Below are 15,841 nucleotides of genomic sequence, written 5' to 3' on the forward strand. Positions count from 1 at the left end.
GGCACTTCTGGCCAGTGGAGGTAAAGAGAAGTCTGCTAGGGGCTCATGGGAAAGGTTTCTTGCTCTTAAAAATGGAACACAGGCCAGGCTTGGTGGCTTACACTTGTAATCCCAGCACTTTGGGAGGCCAAGGTGGTAGGATGGCTTGAGCCCAGGAGTTCAAGACCAGCCTGGGCAACATGGTGAGACCTTGTCTCTACAAAAATCTTAAAAATTAGCCAGGTGTGGTGGTGCACCCCTGAGGAGCTGTGGTCCCAGCTACTCAGGCAGCTGAGGTAAGAGAATCACTTGAGCCCAGGAGGTTGAGGCTGCAGTGAGCTGTGTTCATACCATGCACTCTAGCTCGGGCAACGGAGTGAGACCCTGTTTCTAAAAAAAGGAACACAAAAAGATGGATTCTCTTCTTCCTTGACTGCTATTGTGCCTGGTGCTGTGGGAGCCAGCCTGTGCCCATGAAGGAAGCCAGAATCCATGGAGAACGCCTGATGACCTTGGGAAGCAGCTACCCAAACCATTTCCGAAGTGTCTCTGGACTTCTTGTTACCTCCAATGATAAATTTCTTTGTTGTTTAAACTGTTATGCTATTTTTGGTTTTTGTTTCTCTCTGTGTGTCCTTTTATGGTTTTGGTTGTTTAATTTTGTCTGCCCGTTTGCTTTTGCTATTTTTAGCCCAATGCAAATCTGCCCGCTTGCTTTTGCTATCTTTAGCTGAATGCAAACTAATTTATATAGTTTGAAAACTACAGACCTAGCTGAATCTCCTCTTTTCAAAGATGGGGTGACTAAAACCTAGGGGGATGGAGAATGACTGGGTTGAGGTCATGCCATGATTCATGGCAGAGATGGGTTGGGATCCCAGGATTCCTGACTGCTGGCCTAGCACCCTTCTCTTAGATTCACAGCCTGGGATCTTGTATGCAAGGTTGTCTCAGCTAGCATTGTCCTCTGGTCCCAGGAGGATCCAGACAAGCCAGGGAGGCCCTGCAAGGCTGAGGGAGTTGGGACCAAGGTGGGAAGAACAGACTGAGAGCCTCTTCCGCCGTTCTCATAGGCAGCTTCTGAAAAGTGCACAGCAGATGCATCACCCGTTCCTGTACCAGCTGTGGGCTCATGGAAAGAAGAAAACTGAGGCATTCAAGGTTTCCATGTAAATCAGTTAGGAGTTACATTTGGCTACTTAAGAGAAACTTTAAGTAAGGGATTATTTTTGTCCCATAGTTGGAAGCCTGGGTATAGGCAGTCCAGTTGGGTGCAGTTGCTCATTAAGAATCAAGACTTGGCCAGACGCAGTGGCTCATGCCTGTAATCCCAGCACTTTGGGAGGCCGAGGCAGGCAGATCACCTGAGGTCGGGAGTTTGAGACCAGCCTGACCAACATGGTGAAACCCTGTCTTTACTAAAAATGCACAATAAGCTGGGCGTGGTGGCGTGTGCCTGTAATCCCAGCTACTCGGGAGGCTGAGGCATGAGAATCGCTGGAACCCAGGGGGCGGAGGTTGCTGTGGGCCGAGATTTCGCCACTGCACTCCAGCCTGGGCAACAAGAGTGAAACTCCATCTCAAAAATTAAAAAATAAAAATAAATTTAAAAAAAATCAAGACTCTTGCTACCTCCCTGTTCTGCCATTCTTGACTTAAGCTTTTGTTCTCATGGTTACAAATGGCTGCATCACTTTCAGGTATCACATCTGAGTTCCAGGCTGGAGGAGGAAGGTGAGGAAAGCTGGGCAAGCCCATTCTGTCTTTTTATCAAGAAAACAAGACCTTTCCAGAAGCCCCACTGTAAAATTCTTTATATACCTCATTGGCCAGAAATGGGTTACATGGACATCCTAGCTAGATTTGGGGGCTGCGAATATTTTTTTAAATTTCATAATTCAACTTGAAAGGTGAATATTTTTAACAGAGAAGCTTGCTGCCCCAAACAAATTCAGGATTTTGTGAGAAAGAAGAAAGGGTTAAATGGATATTGGGGGGCAATCAGTGTTCTTCCACACAACACTGCAACAGACACTCGACAGGGCATCCAAGCCAAGAGTAAAAGCAGAGGATAATATGCCCTCTCTGAAAGCTCTGAAGCTGCTCAGGCTTCTAGCTGCTGCCGCCAGCGTCTTCTTCTCTAAATCGTCTCTTCCGCAGATGTCAGACTCATCCTCCCACAGCACCCACTCTGTCATATTGCTTCTTTACCTGAAATCTTCCTTTGCTCGTAGGATGTGGTCCTGCTTCCTTGGCCTGGTAGTTACGGTTCTTCCGGATCAGGCTGTAAACTACCTCTCTGGGCCGATTCACCTCCTAGCCCCATCCTCAGCTTGTGTTCTGCACCACTTAGGCAGTGCCTTCGCTTGGTTTCGGGGGCCATCTCCTGTCCTTCCTGTCTGACAGAATCCTACCACCTTTAGGGTCACCTCCTCCCCAAAGCTGACACGACTGCTCTAGACCTCCCTGTGGCTTCTGGAACATACCTTATGCTACTCAGATCAACTATTTGTCATATAGAGCAACCACTTCAGGATTTAAGATTTTTGAAGGGTGAAAACCCACCCGCTCTGTTTCTATACTCACATCTTACATGTAGAGGCTCAATAAATACTTTTTCACTCAAAACAGTTCTTCTCTGGCAACGTCAAGCCGAAGGCCCTAGAAGTGTCCTTGGAATTTGTTGGGTTTCAAAATACAGACTTGAGAATATGCTTGCAGTGATTTGAAAAACTGGCAATGTTCAAGTTTGCTTAATCTGCTGTGACTGTTATTAATAGATAGGCAAGGATCCTATCTCCCTCGTCTACCGCTGTGTTCCCAGCACATAGCGTGGTAGCTGGCACTCATAGGCACTGAACAAATACTTGTTGAATCTGACATAAGAAGGTACTTCTGAACCACTAATAGTTGGATCCAATGTGCCTGATTCCTTATCTTCCCCTAAGACTTGGCTTGCAGCTTGGAAAGAACTCTCCTCTATCCTGGTGGGAGGAATTGAGAAGCCAAACCCCTAAGACCCCTAAGAGAAGTCACCCAAGGCCTCTCCCCAACTGTATTTGTCCAGAGGTCGGGGTCCGGGCCTGGCACAACAATGTCACCAAGACCGCAAGTGCCCTCCCATGCTTTTGCACTCCCATCTCCAATGTTTTGTTTTGAAGGGCCACATGCACATGCTATAGCGACAGGGGAGGCTGGGAAGTCACACAGCTGGCGTGCTCAGCCCTGGTGGGAAGTGGAGAGCAGGGAAGGAAGGGTATTTGGGCAGGCAACAAACAGCATATGTCATCATTTTGTTTGAGGACAGGGAATAGGGGCTTGGAGAGATTGAGTGGTCTGCTCAATGTCCTATAGTAGGTCAGTGGCAGAGCTGGGGTCTGTCTGACTATAAACCCTGTTACCTCCTTTCTATTACCTTCATGGTGCAGGACAAAGGGGTACACTGCAAAAGCATATATGGTCTACATTTAATATTCTAGCTTAACATAACTACCCTAAGGTGTTAATTAATCCATGCTTGAAGGACATAGTAACTAATCAATAGACAAATGCAATCATTTCCCTTCAGAAGCTTCCTACAGTAAAAATCCACAACCCCCCTCCTCCCCCATCTCTGATATTATTAACCTAGAAGAATATACCCTGGCCAAACCGCAAAAACAAGAGGCTAAAATTCAACCCAGCCGGAGCCCAAATAATCAGTGCAGGACGAAGGGGCGCACTGCAGAGCATATACGGGGCTGGATGGAGCAGTTCAGACACCAGGAACCTCCATCATAGGGACTGATGAGCATGGCATTTCAGACACACGCCCTCTGGATCTGTAACTCCTTTCTCTTGAAAATGGACTTTATTGGGTAGGAATGAAATAGGATGGAAAGGAGAGACTATCTGCCTTTATCTTTGTAAAACTTGTATTAATAAAGTATAATATGCATTTAGAAACAGTACACAAATTATAAGAGTACAGCTCAATTAACTTTCATAATAGGAACACACTTGTGTTCAGCACCCAGCTTGAGAAACAGAATATTACCAGTACCCTAGAAGCCCCTTTCTTGACTCCTAGTCCTTCTATTCCCCTAGCTGGGGGTAACCCTTATCCTGATTAAAACAATTTTGGCTGTTTTGGTACTTTATATAAACGGAACCATACAGCATATATTCTTGTGTGCGAATTCTTTGTTCAAAATTATGGGCTGAGCATGGTGGCTTACGCCTATAATCCCAGCACTTTGGGAGGCCAAAGTATGCAGATCACTTGAGGTCAGGAGTTCGAGACCAGCCTGGCCAACATGGTGAAAACCTGTCTCTATTAAAAATATGAAAATTAGCTGGGCATGGTGGCACATGCCTGTAGTCCCAGCTACTCAGGAGGCTGAGGCAGGAGAATCACTTGAACCTGGGAGGCAGAGGTTGCAGTGAGCCGCGATCATACCACTGCACTCCAGCCTGGGCAACAGAGTGAGACTCCATCTCAAAAACAAACAAGCAAATACACAAAAAACAAAATTATGTTTGTGAGATTCATCCATGTTGTGTGAGTTGTGGTTCATTCATTCTCATCGATGTATAGTATTCCATTTTATGAATATACTGTAATTTATTTTACTGTTGATGGGCATTTTGGAAAATTTTCAGTTTATAGTTATTATAAATAGTGCTACCATAAGCATTTTAAACATGGATATCGTTTTGTTGGATATATATTTGGGAGTGAAATACTGGGTAACAAGGAAGGTGTATATTTAGTTTTAGTAGAAACTGGCAAGCAGTTTCCAAAGTGGTTCTATTAATTTACACTGTCACCAATATGTAAGAGTTCCAGTTGTTCCAAATTCTTGCCAACACTTGATATTATCAGTGTTTTAAATTTTGTCTATTCTATCCAGTGGGTGTGTAATGGTGTTTCGTTATGGTTTGGTTTTCATTTGTATTACTAATGAAACTGAGCACCATTAACTGATTATTTAATGATTGTTGGTCATTTACATGGCTTTATCTCTTAATATTGACCTACACAGAAGGAGAGAAATGAGAAGAGGCCTTCTGAGAATGAAAATGTGTGACCACTAGGTACATTTGGAGGGCACACCTCTGCTACTTGAAAACCACACAGAAGCAGACAATGCCTGGGAATGAGGGCGGCAGTGTTATGGGTCCCACCGCAGGAGCGCCAACGAGATACTGATGAGAGGGAAGAGCTGTCTTTGGCTCTGGCACTTATTAGCTGCCACATTTTGGGAAAATGCCTCAATTTTCACCTCTGTCAAAGGGAAAACAAAAATAATGCCAACGTACAGGGTCATTGTGAGATTTAAATAGGGGGTGTGAACACTGTCTGGCACAGAGGTACACAGAGATATATAATCCACAGTGCCTGGACCAATAAGTGACAGCTGTTATTCCTATAGAAGGACTGGGGAGTGAGAACCAGAACAAGTGCCTTATCAGTTTTGCATCACGGCAGAATGTTGTGACTCACATCAAACTTCCTTTTTTTTGCTTAGAAACTTGCCCCTCATACATCGACCCTTGCCTTAAGAAATCAACCAGTCTAAGTTCTTTCCCTGCTTCTGATATCCTGCCCTAAAAACTTCCGAACCCAACACATAGAAATAAAATGAAATGCACTCATTTCTCCTAAGAAGATACTATTGAAGAATCGTTGGTTTAGTGTTCTCCCTTGCTATAGTAAATAAGTAAAAGTCAGTTTTACTTTTATCCTAACAGCTTTCTTTGAGCAAGGGCTTTCCACAATTTACATGTTATTCATCTAACCTCACTTATATCTTCTGTTTTGTCATGAACTTCATTTGTCTACGGGGTGGGAAATTATCACAGAATTGTCAACAGATGAGTATCCATAAGTCCATGGCCCAAACCAGCCCCAAGGATGACAAGTTTCAGGTCTTGCTAGACGGGTGGCCTTCAGAAGATGAGCTTTACCTTGGGTCACCATCTGAAAATGTTACAGACTCTGTTTTCCCTCCATTCTGACTTTGTTTTCCTGAGAGTTAATATGGGAGACAGAATCTCCAAAAACTCATTTTGCTGGGAACAGCAGGTGGAGGTAGCCAACCTCTCTTGTTGGGAGCCCAGGACAGGAGGTACAGACAAAACACACTTGGCTGACGGTTGCCAACTGGCATGGGGTCATCTCAGTCCAAGTCCACCCCTCCACAGTCTGGATGCCCGCTCTTTGAATGAGTCTCACAAATTCTCAAGCATATCCCACAAAACAGCACAACTCCATTGAGAATAGTCTGGAATTACAGTGACCACATTAAGGAACTTGTAATATGACCAGAATTTTCCATCTTAGAGATATTTTGGACTAGAGGTTGATAAACCTTTTCTATAAAGGGTGAGTTTAGTCAATACTTTAGGTGTTTGGGGCCATATAATCTCTGTAGCAAACTATTGAACTCTGCCATTATGGTGTAAAAGCAGCAATAGATGGTACATAAACATATGGGCATGGCTGCGTTCCAACAAAACTTTATTTACAAAAAAACACTACGGCTCAGAATTGGCCTGTGGCCTATAGTTTTCTAAGCCCTGTCTAGGGCACCTCACCCGCAAGCAATATAATTCTGGCAAAATAGTAAAGGTGGGGCATGGATGAGAATCAAGACCTCAAGGCCCATTTGGAAACCTCCAAATGAATTTTATACAATTATCCTCTGTGATGAAATATGAACACGTTCTCTAGTTTTTGTTTTTGTTTGCATGTTTGTTTTCAAATGTGTTGAAGCCTTTCTTTGTTGAAGTGCATCAGAAAAAAAAAAAAAAAAAAAAGCCATTAAACTTTGTATTTCCTACTAGGGAAGTCCTAATCTACTGATCCAGGGATAAGTGTCCTTGTTTTACTGAGACAGTCATTAAAGAGCTCTGCAAGACATTCATGTTTACTCAAAATTTCCTCGGTCTATACCGCCTCCCCATCTTCAGACAAAAACAGAAAGGATAAATAGAATTCTCAAGTTAAAGTTAGCCAAACTTTCCAAAGCACTTGAATTTCCCGGGTCCAAAGTCCTGCCCTCAATCTTGGTGACAGTAAAATCAACACCTTTGGGAATTCATTAGCTCTCTCCTTATGAGTTGTAACACACCTACACAAATATCTAGGAATATCATCTCTGATCCTACACTCTGCCCTGTTAGAAGCAGATATAGCCAAATACTGTAAAAGATTCATACAATAGGCCAATCTTGTTATCAACATTCCCCTAATCAATCAACAACCTAAAACCTCCAATTGGTAATGAACTCCAAAGAGTTATTTTTAACTCATCAGTGTTTCTCCCATTTCAGAACATTAGGATTTTAAAAACCTACATTTAAAAAAACACACAAATTACTCAAAAGCATCATCTACTCTCTACAAACACCTCACATTCCCATTACTGTGGTGTTCAGTAGAAATGACAACTCATAGCCGAAAGCAGATTGCTTGAGGTGCTGAGTAAGAAACTTTTGAGGCATCAGACCTCTTTCCCTGGGTAGACAAACAGTTCCAAGAAAGAAAGGATCACTTGGAGACAGAGACCCTTCTGCCCACCTCTTCTCTGTGGAATTAGGCTTGGTCCTCCCAGACTTACTGACCCTTAAGTGACCCTTCCAAATCCAGATAATCCTCTAAAAGGTCAATCCACAAACCCATCACCATCAGCTCCATCAGAGCCTGAAATTGTCCTGGGCTGTGATGAAGGGAAGCTGGGGCCCTTCAAGACTGTCCCCCCCTCCTCTCCAGTAGTGATGGTCTTTTAGGTCTGGTGGGAGGGTCTGGCAGAAATGCCCAGGCCTGGGAGTCAGGAGGGTCTCTATTCTTTCCTAAGATGGGATTGTTGAAGGAAGAAGGAATTCATTTAGAATGAGCCTGGACTGAAATTTGCTTTGTTCTTTTGAGATCTATTCTGCTTTGCAAAGGTACTCCAAAGGGAAAGCTAAAAATGGCGCAAGGGTAATGCAAAGGTAATGGAAACATATGAGGGAGGATAAACCCTAGAAAATCCGAAGCTGGTTCCCAGACAGGAGCGTTGACTGGAGGGGAGATCAACAGAGACAAACTTAATCCCTGTCCTCAGAGAGACCTGCCCACTGGGCTTTAGCGAAAGCCTCAGCGCTTTTTCTCTTTTCCTGGAGAATTTTGACAAAATAGCCCTGAGCCCCACGAGGCAGGGGAACAAAAGGTCCTCCCCCAGATAGATTGGGGGCCTTTGTGAGTCTCATGAGCCCTGCATCTGGAGGGACTGAGTAGGGAGGGCAATTAGGAACAGACAAGTTGCGGGAGGGAGACAGAGTGTTTCCAGAGCCTGAGCGAACCCTAGAGATCATCGAATTTGACTCCTTTGCTGCACAGTGATTGACACTGAGGACCAGAGAGAGAGACCAAGACCTGCTCATGTCCCCTAGCACCCACCACATTACAAATGCACCACCCCTGACGCCCAATAACCCTCTTCCCAAATCTCCGTCTGAGTGGGGGAGTTTAGGGTTTGGTGGTCGTTCATTCATTAATTGATGTGTTTATTGAATAGCAGCTTTATGCCTAGCCTTGTGTAAGATCTGTGGGAGAGCCAGGGAAACTCACCATATGATCTTTGCCCTCCAGGAACTTAAATCCTAAACACACACACACACATGCATGTATGCACACATGCAAACACACATAGAAACACACATGCACACTCACCCCCATGAACAATGAACTTGTGACAGTGAGCCGTACATAGTCTCTTCCATAATGAACCATACAGACAGAAGGTGGCATAGGAGATCAAAGCACGAGAAATTTGTGTTTGCTGGGGTAGGGGTCACTGTAATTCCCTAAGAGCACTTCTTACCCTGTACCTTGATAACAGCCTATTTCATGTGTCTGTCTGTCCAGCTCCCCAGCTCTGGCTTGCACAATGCTAGTATTGTTGAGATTGAGTTGAATTGATTCGAAGTGAAATGGGACGTTTTGGGCAGAACTGGGCTCCCCCGTGAGTATAGGACGGAGTCACTGGGGGCTAGAGGAGAGAAATGAGGGGCTCTCTCTGCCTGGTCTCCTGGAATTCAGACCCTGTCTAGAGCCTGAGGCCTTTCTCTGGGATGTCCAGGTTCTAGTGAGCTTCTGGGGAACCCAAGGGCCATGAATAACAACAGCACCAATCTCCAGACTGTCCTGTGAGGCGGGGTGTGCAGTGATGAGCTTCTCCAGTGTGGAGCAGTGGATGTGACAAGAAGGCACTTCCTAGTCATCTGCAGAATTGTGGCTGTGCTCCAAGACTTCCACGTCACAAGAAGGAGGAGCACTGTTCATGCCTCATTTGGCAAACACCCAGCATGGTGTCTAGCACAGGGCCACAAAGGAAGAGGCACAGTCCTTTCTCTGTTGGAAAGATAAGGAAAAAGTACCTGAAAGTGAAAGAACAAATCAAAGATGAATAATGAGGTGTGCTTTGGCTCCTGGGACTGGCCTTGCTCATGGTTGTTGGCAGCAGGACTTCCCCCCAGAACAGTGTCATCCACCTACACTGGCCACAGAGGTACCACCAGTGATGCTGCCATCTCCTTAAACATTTGTGGACTCATCTTGGGGACTCACCTTTTGAACCTCAACACATTCTTTTGATTTTCCTCAAGATGCAAATCTCTGTCCTTTGTGGGTGAACAGAATTTTTGGAAATTATGGTTCAAAAGTGACCCCTAGCTGACACAGGTCATTCGATTCAGTTCTCCTCAATTCAACACATAATTATGGGGTGTCTGCAGCACGTGAGGCACTGTAGCAGGCTCTGGGAATTCGATAAACCCCAAATCTGCCCTCTTGGAGCTGACAGCATGGCAGGAAAGATAGACACTAAGTGTAAAGATGAGTAATGGCACGTGTCGCCAGTGTATCAAAGGGGTGGGTGTTGTGGGAACACTAACAAAGGCGGGCCATCCGAACAGACACCTGATGTGTGAGCGGCAGTTGGTCAGACAGAAGGGAAGGAAAGACAAAGAGTGTCCTGGGTTGGACAAAAAAGCATAAAGGATAACAATACTAGTTCTCATTTATTGAACACAAACTGTAAATCAAGCGATTTTCCAAGTAGTTTATGTCCATGATCTCATTTAATCCTCACAATAAACTTATGTGGTAGGTGCCATTATTATCCCCCAAATTATAGATGAGAAAACAGAGGCACGGACAGAATAAGCAACTTTCCCAATTAGGAAACAGCAGAACTGGAATTCAAACCCAAGCTCTCTGTTCCAGAGCCCCCTCTTAATCGCTGTGCTAGAGAGCTTCTACATGTGCAGATGGAATGGCACCATTCAAATAGGAACAATGAGAATTCCACTCAAGAGTATGGGGCGGGAGCGGGGAGGTGGGCAGGAGACTGTGGAAGTATGAATTGGTGCACTCTTTTAGAAAATAACGTGGCAACTTGTGAGTGGAGAGACATAAGTTGTGCCTACTTTTTGACGCAGTATTTTTACTTTTGGAAATGGATCCAAAGGAAACAATCAGAAATGTGCATAAAGGTGTACCATGGGAAATGACCTAAACGTCCTTCAGTAGGGGTTGGTTAAATGCATTATGGCACATTTATGCAACTAAATTTTATGCAGCCTTTAAAAAGTAAAGATCATGACTGCTCCTCTTGGTTTGTGTCTCAAGCATGCTTTGAGGCAGCATGAGAGGAGTCTGTGAACGGAAGAGTTGGGCCTCTCTGTCAGCACCCCTGGGTAGTTCTAGGGGAGGCAGGGAGGCCAGGAAGAGGGGAAGTGAGACTCAGCTCCAAGCAATCCTGACCCAGGGGAGGGGAGGGTGCGACTGGCCAGCGGACAGCCTGAGCTCTGGCCCTGGCTCCAGGCTCTGGGTTTAAAGAGCTTTAAAAGCTTATTAAAAAGGTTCCTTCGACATCAAATGGCTCTTAAAAATCAATATTTTGATGATTTAAGTGCAAGAGAATCAGAAACATATGGATCAAATTGCCCTCAAATTATACACGCTTAAAAAAATGTGTTGGTCTTTAGCAAGACCCAAATATTTGAAAAACAGATAGAGACGTTCTCCTGACAGAGCTCTGGTAGGTCAACTTGAGGAGTCCAGAGAGGAGGTAAGTGGGAGTGGGGTGGGGCTCAGAGGGAGAAGCATGGAAATGCTGCTAGCTGGTGCCTTCTATGTAGGCAGGGCTGTGAGGGGCAGCTATGTGGGTGTGCATGTGTGTGTGTGTGCATGTGTGCAGGTGTACATGTGTGTGCACATAGGCATGTAGCAGTGAACATGGGTGCACATTTTCCTCTGGGTCTCTTCATTCTGAGCCCATGTCCCATGGCTCTCATCCCTCCACGTCCTGGTCATATGTATTTGGACTCAATCTAAGTTTTAAAAAGTAAGTTCCTGCCAGGCGCAGTGACTCATGCCTGTAATCCCAGCACTTTGGGAGGCCAAGGCGGGTGGATCACCTGAGGTTGGGAGTTAGAGACCAGCCTGACCAACATGGAGAAACCCCGTCTCTACTAAAAACACAAAATTAGCCCAGCATGGTGGCGCATGCCTGTAATCCCAGCTACTCGGGAGGCTGAGGCAGGAGAATCACTTGAACCTGGGAGGTGGAGTTTGCAGTGAGCTGAGATCGCGCCATTGCACTCCAGCCTTGGCAATAAGAGCAAAACTTCGTCTCAAAAAAAAAAAAGTAAGTTCCTTTGGCTCCTCCTTCTGGGTCTGTCCCCTCTCCCCCAGCAGCACATATGGCACTGTCCATTTCTGGAAGGTTCAGGCCAGGAAGGACACAGGTATCACGTTGCCCAGAGGTGACCAAATGTTCCTCGACTGCAGGCTGGTTCTGCAAATGAAACCCTAGAGGTGAAGATCCGTGTATAACGCTAAGACCAGAGCTGCTATGGCTTCGATTCTCCACCACAGAGTGCCAGGAGCATTTGAAAACCACACATCTCATCCCCAATCCTCATTTTACAGTGGCCCAGAGCAGGAAAACCAAAGGTATAAGGTTGGGGCCAGAGGAAAAGTTGTCACACACATAAGTCCAGCTCATCTCAATCCAGACCACCAGACCCACCCCGCCCATGCCTTCTTCTGTCCTCCCACTCCCTCCTTCTCGCTGCATGGCATGGGGAGTGGCAGAGCCCACCGGACCTGGGTTTCAGTCTGGTGGTGCCACATGGTCTTGAAGGTACTCTGGCTGTGAGGGGCCCCTCCCATGTTCTCTTCCATCTCTGGGAGAAGGTAGTAGGGTGGGAGTGGGGAGCTCTGGCCATTGGAGCCTCTAAGAAGGAGACAAGCCGGGCGCGGTGGCTCACGCCTGTAATCCCAGCACTTTGGGAGGCCGAGGCGGGCGGATCACAAGGTCAGGAAATCGAGACCACGGTGAAACCCCGTCTCTACTAAAAATACAAAAAATTAGCCGGGCGCGGTTGTGGGCGCCTGTAGTCCCAGCTACTCGGGAGGCTGAGGCAGGAGAATGGCGTGAACCCGGGAGGCGGAGCTTGCAGTGAGCCGAGATCGCGCCACTGCACTCCAGCCTGGGCGACAGAGCGAGACTCCGTCTCAAAAAAAAAAAAAAAAAAAAAGAAGGAGACAAGCCACACCTGGAGGCTGGGCTAAGGCCCGAGGAGCTCCAGAGAGAACAGGATTGGGGCCAGCTGGCTCCCACCTTCAGCCCCTCCACCTCTCTGGTTTAGGCCTTTCAAAGGCCACTCACCCTGCCGGCACAGGGTGAGTCCCAGGTGAGCTGTGTGCACGGATCGGGCGAGAGATTCGTGCCCTAAGGGATGATTGTGACTCGGCAGGCCCCTAAGTGCCCCTTGGGCACTCCACCTCCCTGGCTAGACCTACTTCTGAGCTGGTACCCAGCCCTCCCCACTGGACCCCTAAGCCTTCACTTCTCTCATGCCAAATAATATTTTAGGCCACGAGAATGACTGGGGGAGCATAGGCCTTTTTCCCAGGGGCCTCCCCAACTCGGCTGCTGGCACATTAGGCAGGCTGTGTGTTGTGTTTCTCCTCCGGCGGCCAGGGAGCCTTGGTAATTAAGGAGATGATTTCCACCTCGATGGGCAGTCTCATTGGCCAGGATTCAGGCTTGGGTCACTCTCCGCATCCCAGGTACACAGGGGCTGTCCAGTCTGAGGAGGGAGATAAGGGGACAGAATATCAGAAACAGAAATGGGGGCCAGATAAATGGGGCAGGGCATCCCAGAGGGGATGGGGCCATCTGCTGGTATCTGAGGCTGGCTGGGCACAAGTCCATGGGACAGAGCGGAACACCAGCAGCTGGCCACCAGCAATGTCCCTGCCACCAGCAGAGTCAAGGGCAATCAACCAGCAGTGTCTGCTGGTCCTATAGAGAATTCACAGCCCTCTCCCTGGACCTTCTTCAGGGAATTCTGGGGACAGGACAGAGGCTTGGGCTGAAGTGTGGAGACTGAGAAAAAGCTGGGAATGCACTGGGGTCTTGGATGCAAAGGGGGGGGTCCCAAGGACTTCTGATCACTCTTGAGTGCCTCAGAAAGAAGGGCTGAGAGCTGGTGACAGATACCTGAGGACTGTAGCCACCGTGACTGGATAAGGTGGTGTGTGTCCTACAAAATGCAAAGACGAAAATGAGAAGGGAGGTGAAATTCATTCTTCAACACCAAGGAAACGAAAGGGAGTGGGAAACAATGCCCAGCTCGGGGTTCCTGGTTTCAGACTTGTCCTACTCCTGCCACTTCAGCACTCAGCCCTGGAGGTCCCACCATGGAAAGAAACAAGAGACTGGAGATACCGGCTCCCTGGGTTGGACTGGGCAGTGCCTGGGATAACAGTTCCTGTGGGGGTCGGGAGTGCCCCTGTAGCATCTGGTCACTGTGCTGGAGTAGGCTGGAGTTCGTCCCCAGAAGGAAGGGTCATTTCAAGCATCTAGTTCTTGCTCCCAGGACTCCCAGTGGGCCACTGAGCTGACACTGGGCCCAGACTAGGGAGGCCCCTTACGTTCTTAAATGTGTCTCCCACCCAAAATCCTGCCTCTGCACCTTTGCTCCCCACATCCAAGGCCATACACCATCCTAATCTACTGCCCTCCTTGACGCAAGTTCCCCTCTTTCCGACAGTCTTTGCTGAATGCTATCCCACATAGGTGTGGGTTGGGAAGGGGTGAGTGGTTCTTGAAGCATGCTAAGGTTTGGCTTAGTAGAGAGGGAAGGGCACTGTCCACTCTGCTTACTCCACTCCATCTCCCCGCCTCATCCTCTCCCCAGGCAGCACTGACATCTGGGTTCAAACTACTCCAGAGCTCCAGGCCAGCACCTCCATCTCCAGACCCACATCCCTAACAGCCAGCCAGGTACGTGGCCAAGGCCAATACGCCAGCCTCTCCCTGGATTCCTGCCGCCACCCTCCACTCAGCCGAGCTGTCCACATTCCTGGGATTCATCCTTAACAACAGCCTGGTCCTTTTTCCCCCATACCGGTTCATCACAAGCCTCTCTCACTCCCTCCTAAATATTTCTTACATCTGTCCCCTCATCTCCATTCCCCCGGCCCCAAGTCCAAGCTATCACTGCTCACCTGGGTGACAGCCACATCCTCTGAACTTGTTTTGTCTTTGTGCTTTAGTTTGTGCTTTCTGCACATTTTCAGTCAAGAGAACTTTCTAAAATGCTAAGCTGCTCATGTCTTTCCTCTCTTTAAAGCCCTGGCAGGCTCCCTACTGCTGACTCTATGAAGCCCTGGCTTCTTGGGCCAGCGGACTTTGCTCCCTGTGACCTGGGCCCATCCCTTCTCCAGCCCCTTCTCTGGCCTCTCCCCATATTCAAACTTCCTATCCAGGTCTAGTGAACTGCTAGCATGTCCCAGGCCTACTAGGCTCTCCCTTATTCCTTTGCACATGCTGTTCCCTGTGCCTGGCAGACTTGTTCTGGTCACCCCCTCTCTCAGACCACCTCTGATCTCTTAGTGAAGTCGTTCCTGACATTCCAGTTCCCAGATCATCTCATCCTGTGCTGGGTCTGAGCACGCATCACCAGCATTGCTTCTCTGACTCTCTCCTAAAAAGTCTAGGCACACTCTGAGGCAGGCACTGCATCTAAGAACCAAGCTCAGTGCCTGGGAAAATGTCCACAGAATAGAGTGAGTGAATATGTCTAAATGGCATGCACTGGCTGGCCCTCTTTTGAGGTCCCATTGGGTATAAGCCTCTGGCACACCCTGTCTACCGGGCATCTGGTCCTTGCATAATTCACATGCAGCCCAACTGTGGAATCTGATTATTTTTTAAGTTTAGGCTGTTTGGGGTACAGCCCAGAGCTGGAATGAAGAAAGGCTCTGAGCATCGCCTTTCCTCTGTCTTGGAGGGAGTTTGATAGACAAGGGCAGCTACACATCTGAGTGGGGGTCAAGGCTTTAAGGATTCCAGGCCTGCTCCACCTACCCCAGCTACAGAGCCATTCAGTTCTTTATAGAGTCCATAAATATTTATTGAGTGCCTACTGTGTGCTCCCACCTGTAATCCCAGCAGTTTAGGAGGCCGAGGTGGGAGGATCGCTTGAGGCCAGGAGTTCAAGACCAGCCTGGGCAACAAAGAAAGACCCCATCTCTACAAATAACAACAAAAAATTAGCTGGGGTGGTGGCACATACATGTACTTCCAGCTACTCATGAGGCTGAGGTGGGAGGATCACCTGAGCCCGTGAGGCCAAGGATCCAGTGAGCCATGATCACACCACTGCACTCCAGCCTGGGTGACAGAGCAAGACCTCATCCCCCTTCCTCCAAAATCGACATGAACTGGAGGAGAAACAACAGGGAGGCTAGAAGGCGCCAACTGTTTCAGATAGGTGGCCACAGAGCTTCTTGGAGGGTCAGTGTTTAAAACTGAGG

At 47.5% G+C, this 15,841-nt stretch overlaps 1 long non-coding RNA gene across 1 annotated transcript; it reads right to left on the reverse strand.

Moving 5' to 3' along the window:
• Positions 1–10,071: 10,071 nt before the first annotated feature.
• LOC105464927 (uncharacterized) lies at positions 10,072–14,656 on the reverse strand. The gene is made up of 3 exons (XR_977153.3): positions 14,531–14,656; positions 13,521–13,563; positions 10,072–13,107 (listed from the first exon to the last, which is right to left on the reverse strand). It is a non-coding gene; the product is annotated as an uncharacterized lncRNA (long non-coding RNA).
• Positions 14,657–15,841: the final 1,185 nt, after the last annotated feature.

Source organism: Macaca nemestrina, chromosome 13, assembly GCF_043159975.1.
Source record: "Macaca nemestrina isolate mMacNem1 chromosome 13, mMacNem.hap1, whole genome shotgun sequence".
NCBI classification, from domain to species: Eukaryota; Metazoa; Chordata; class Mammalia; order Primates; family Cercopithecidae; genus Macaca; species Macaca nemestrina.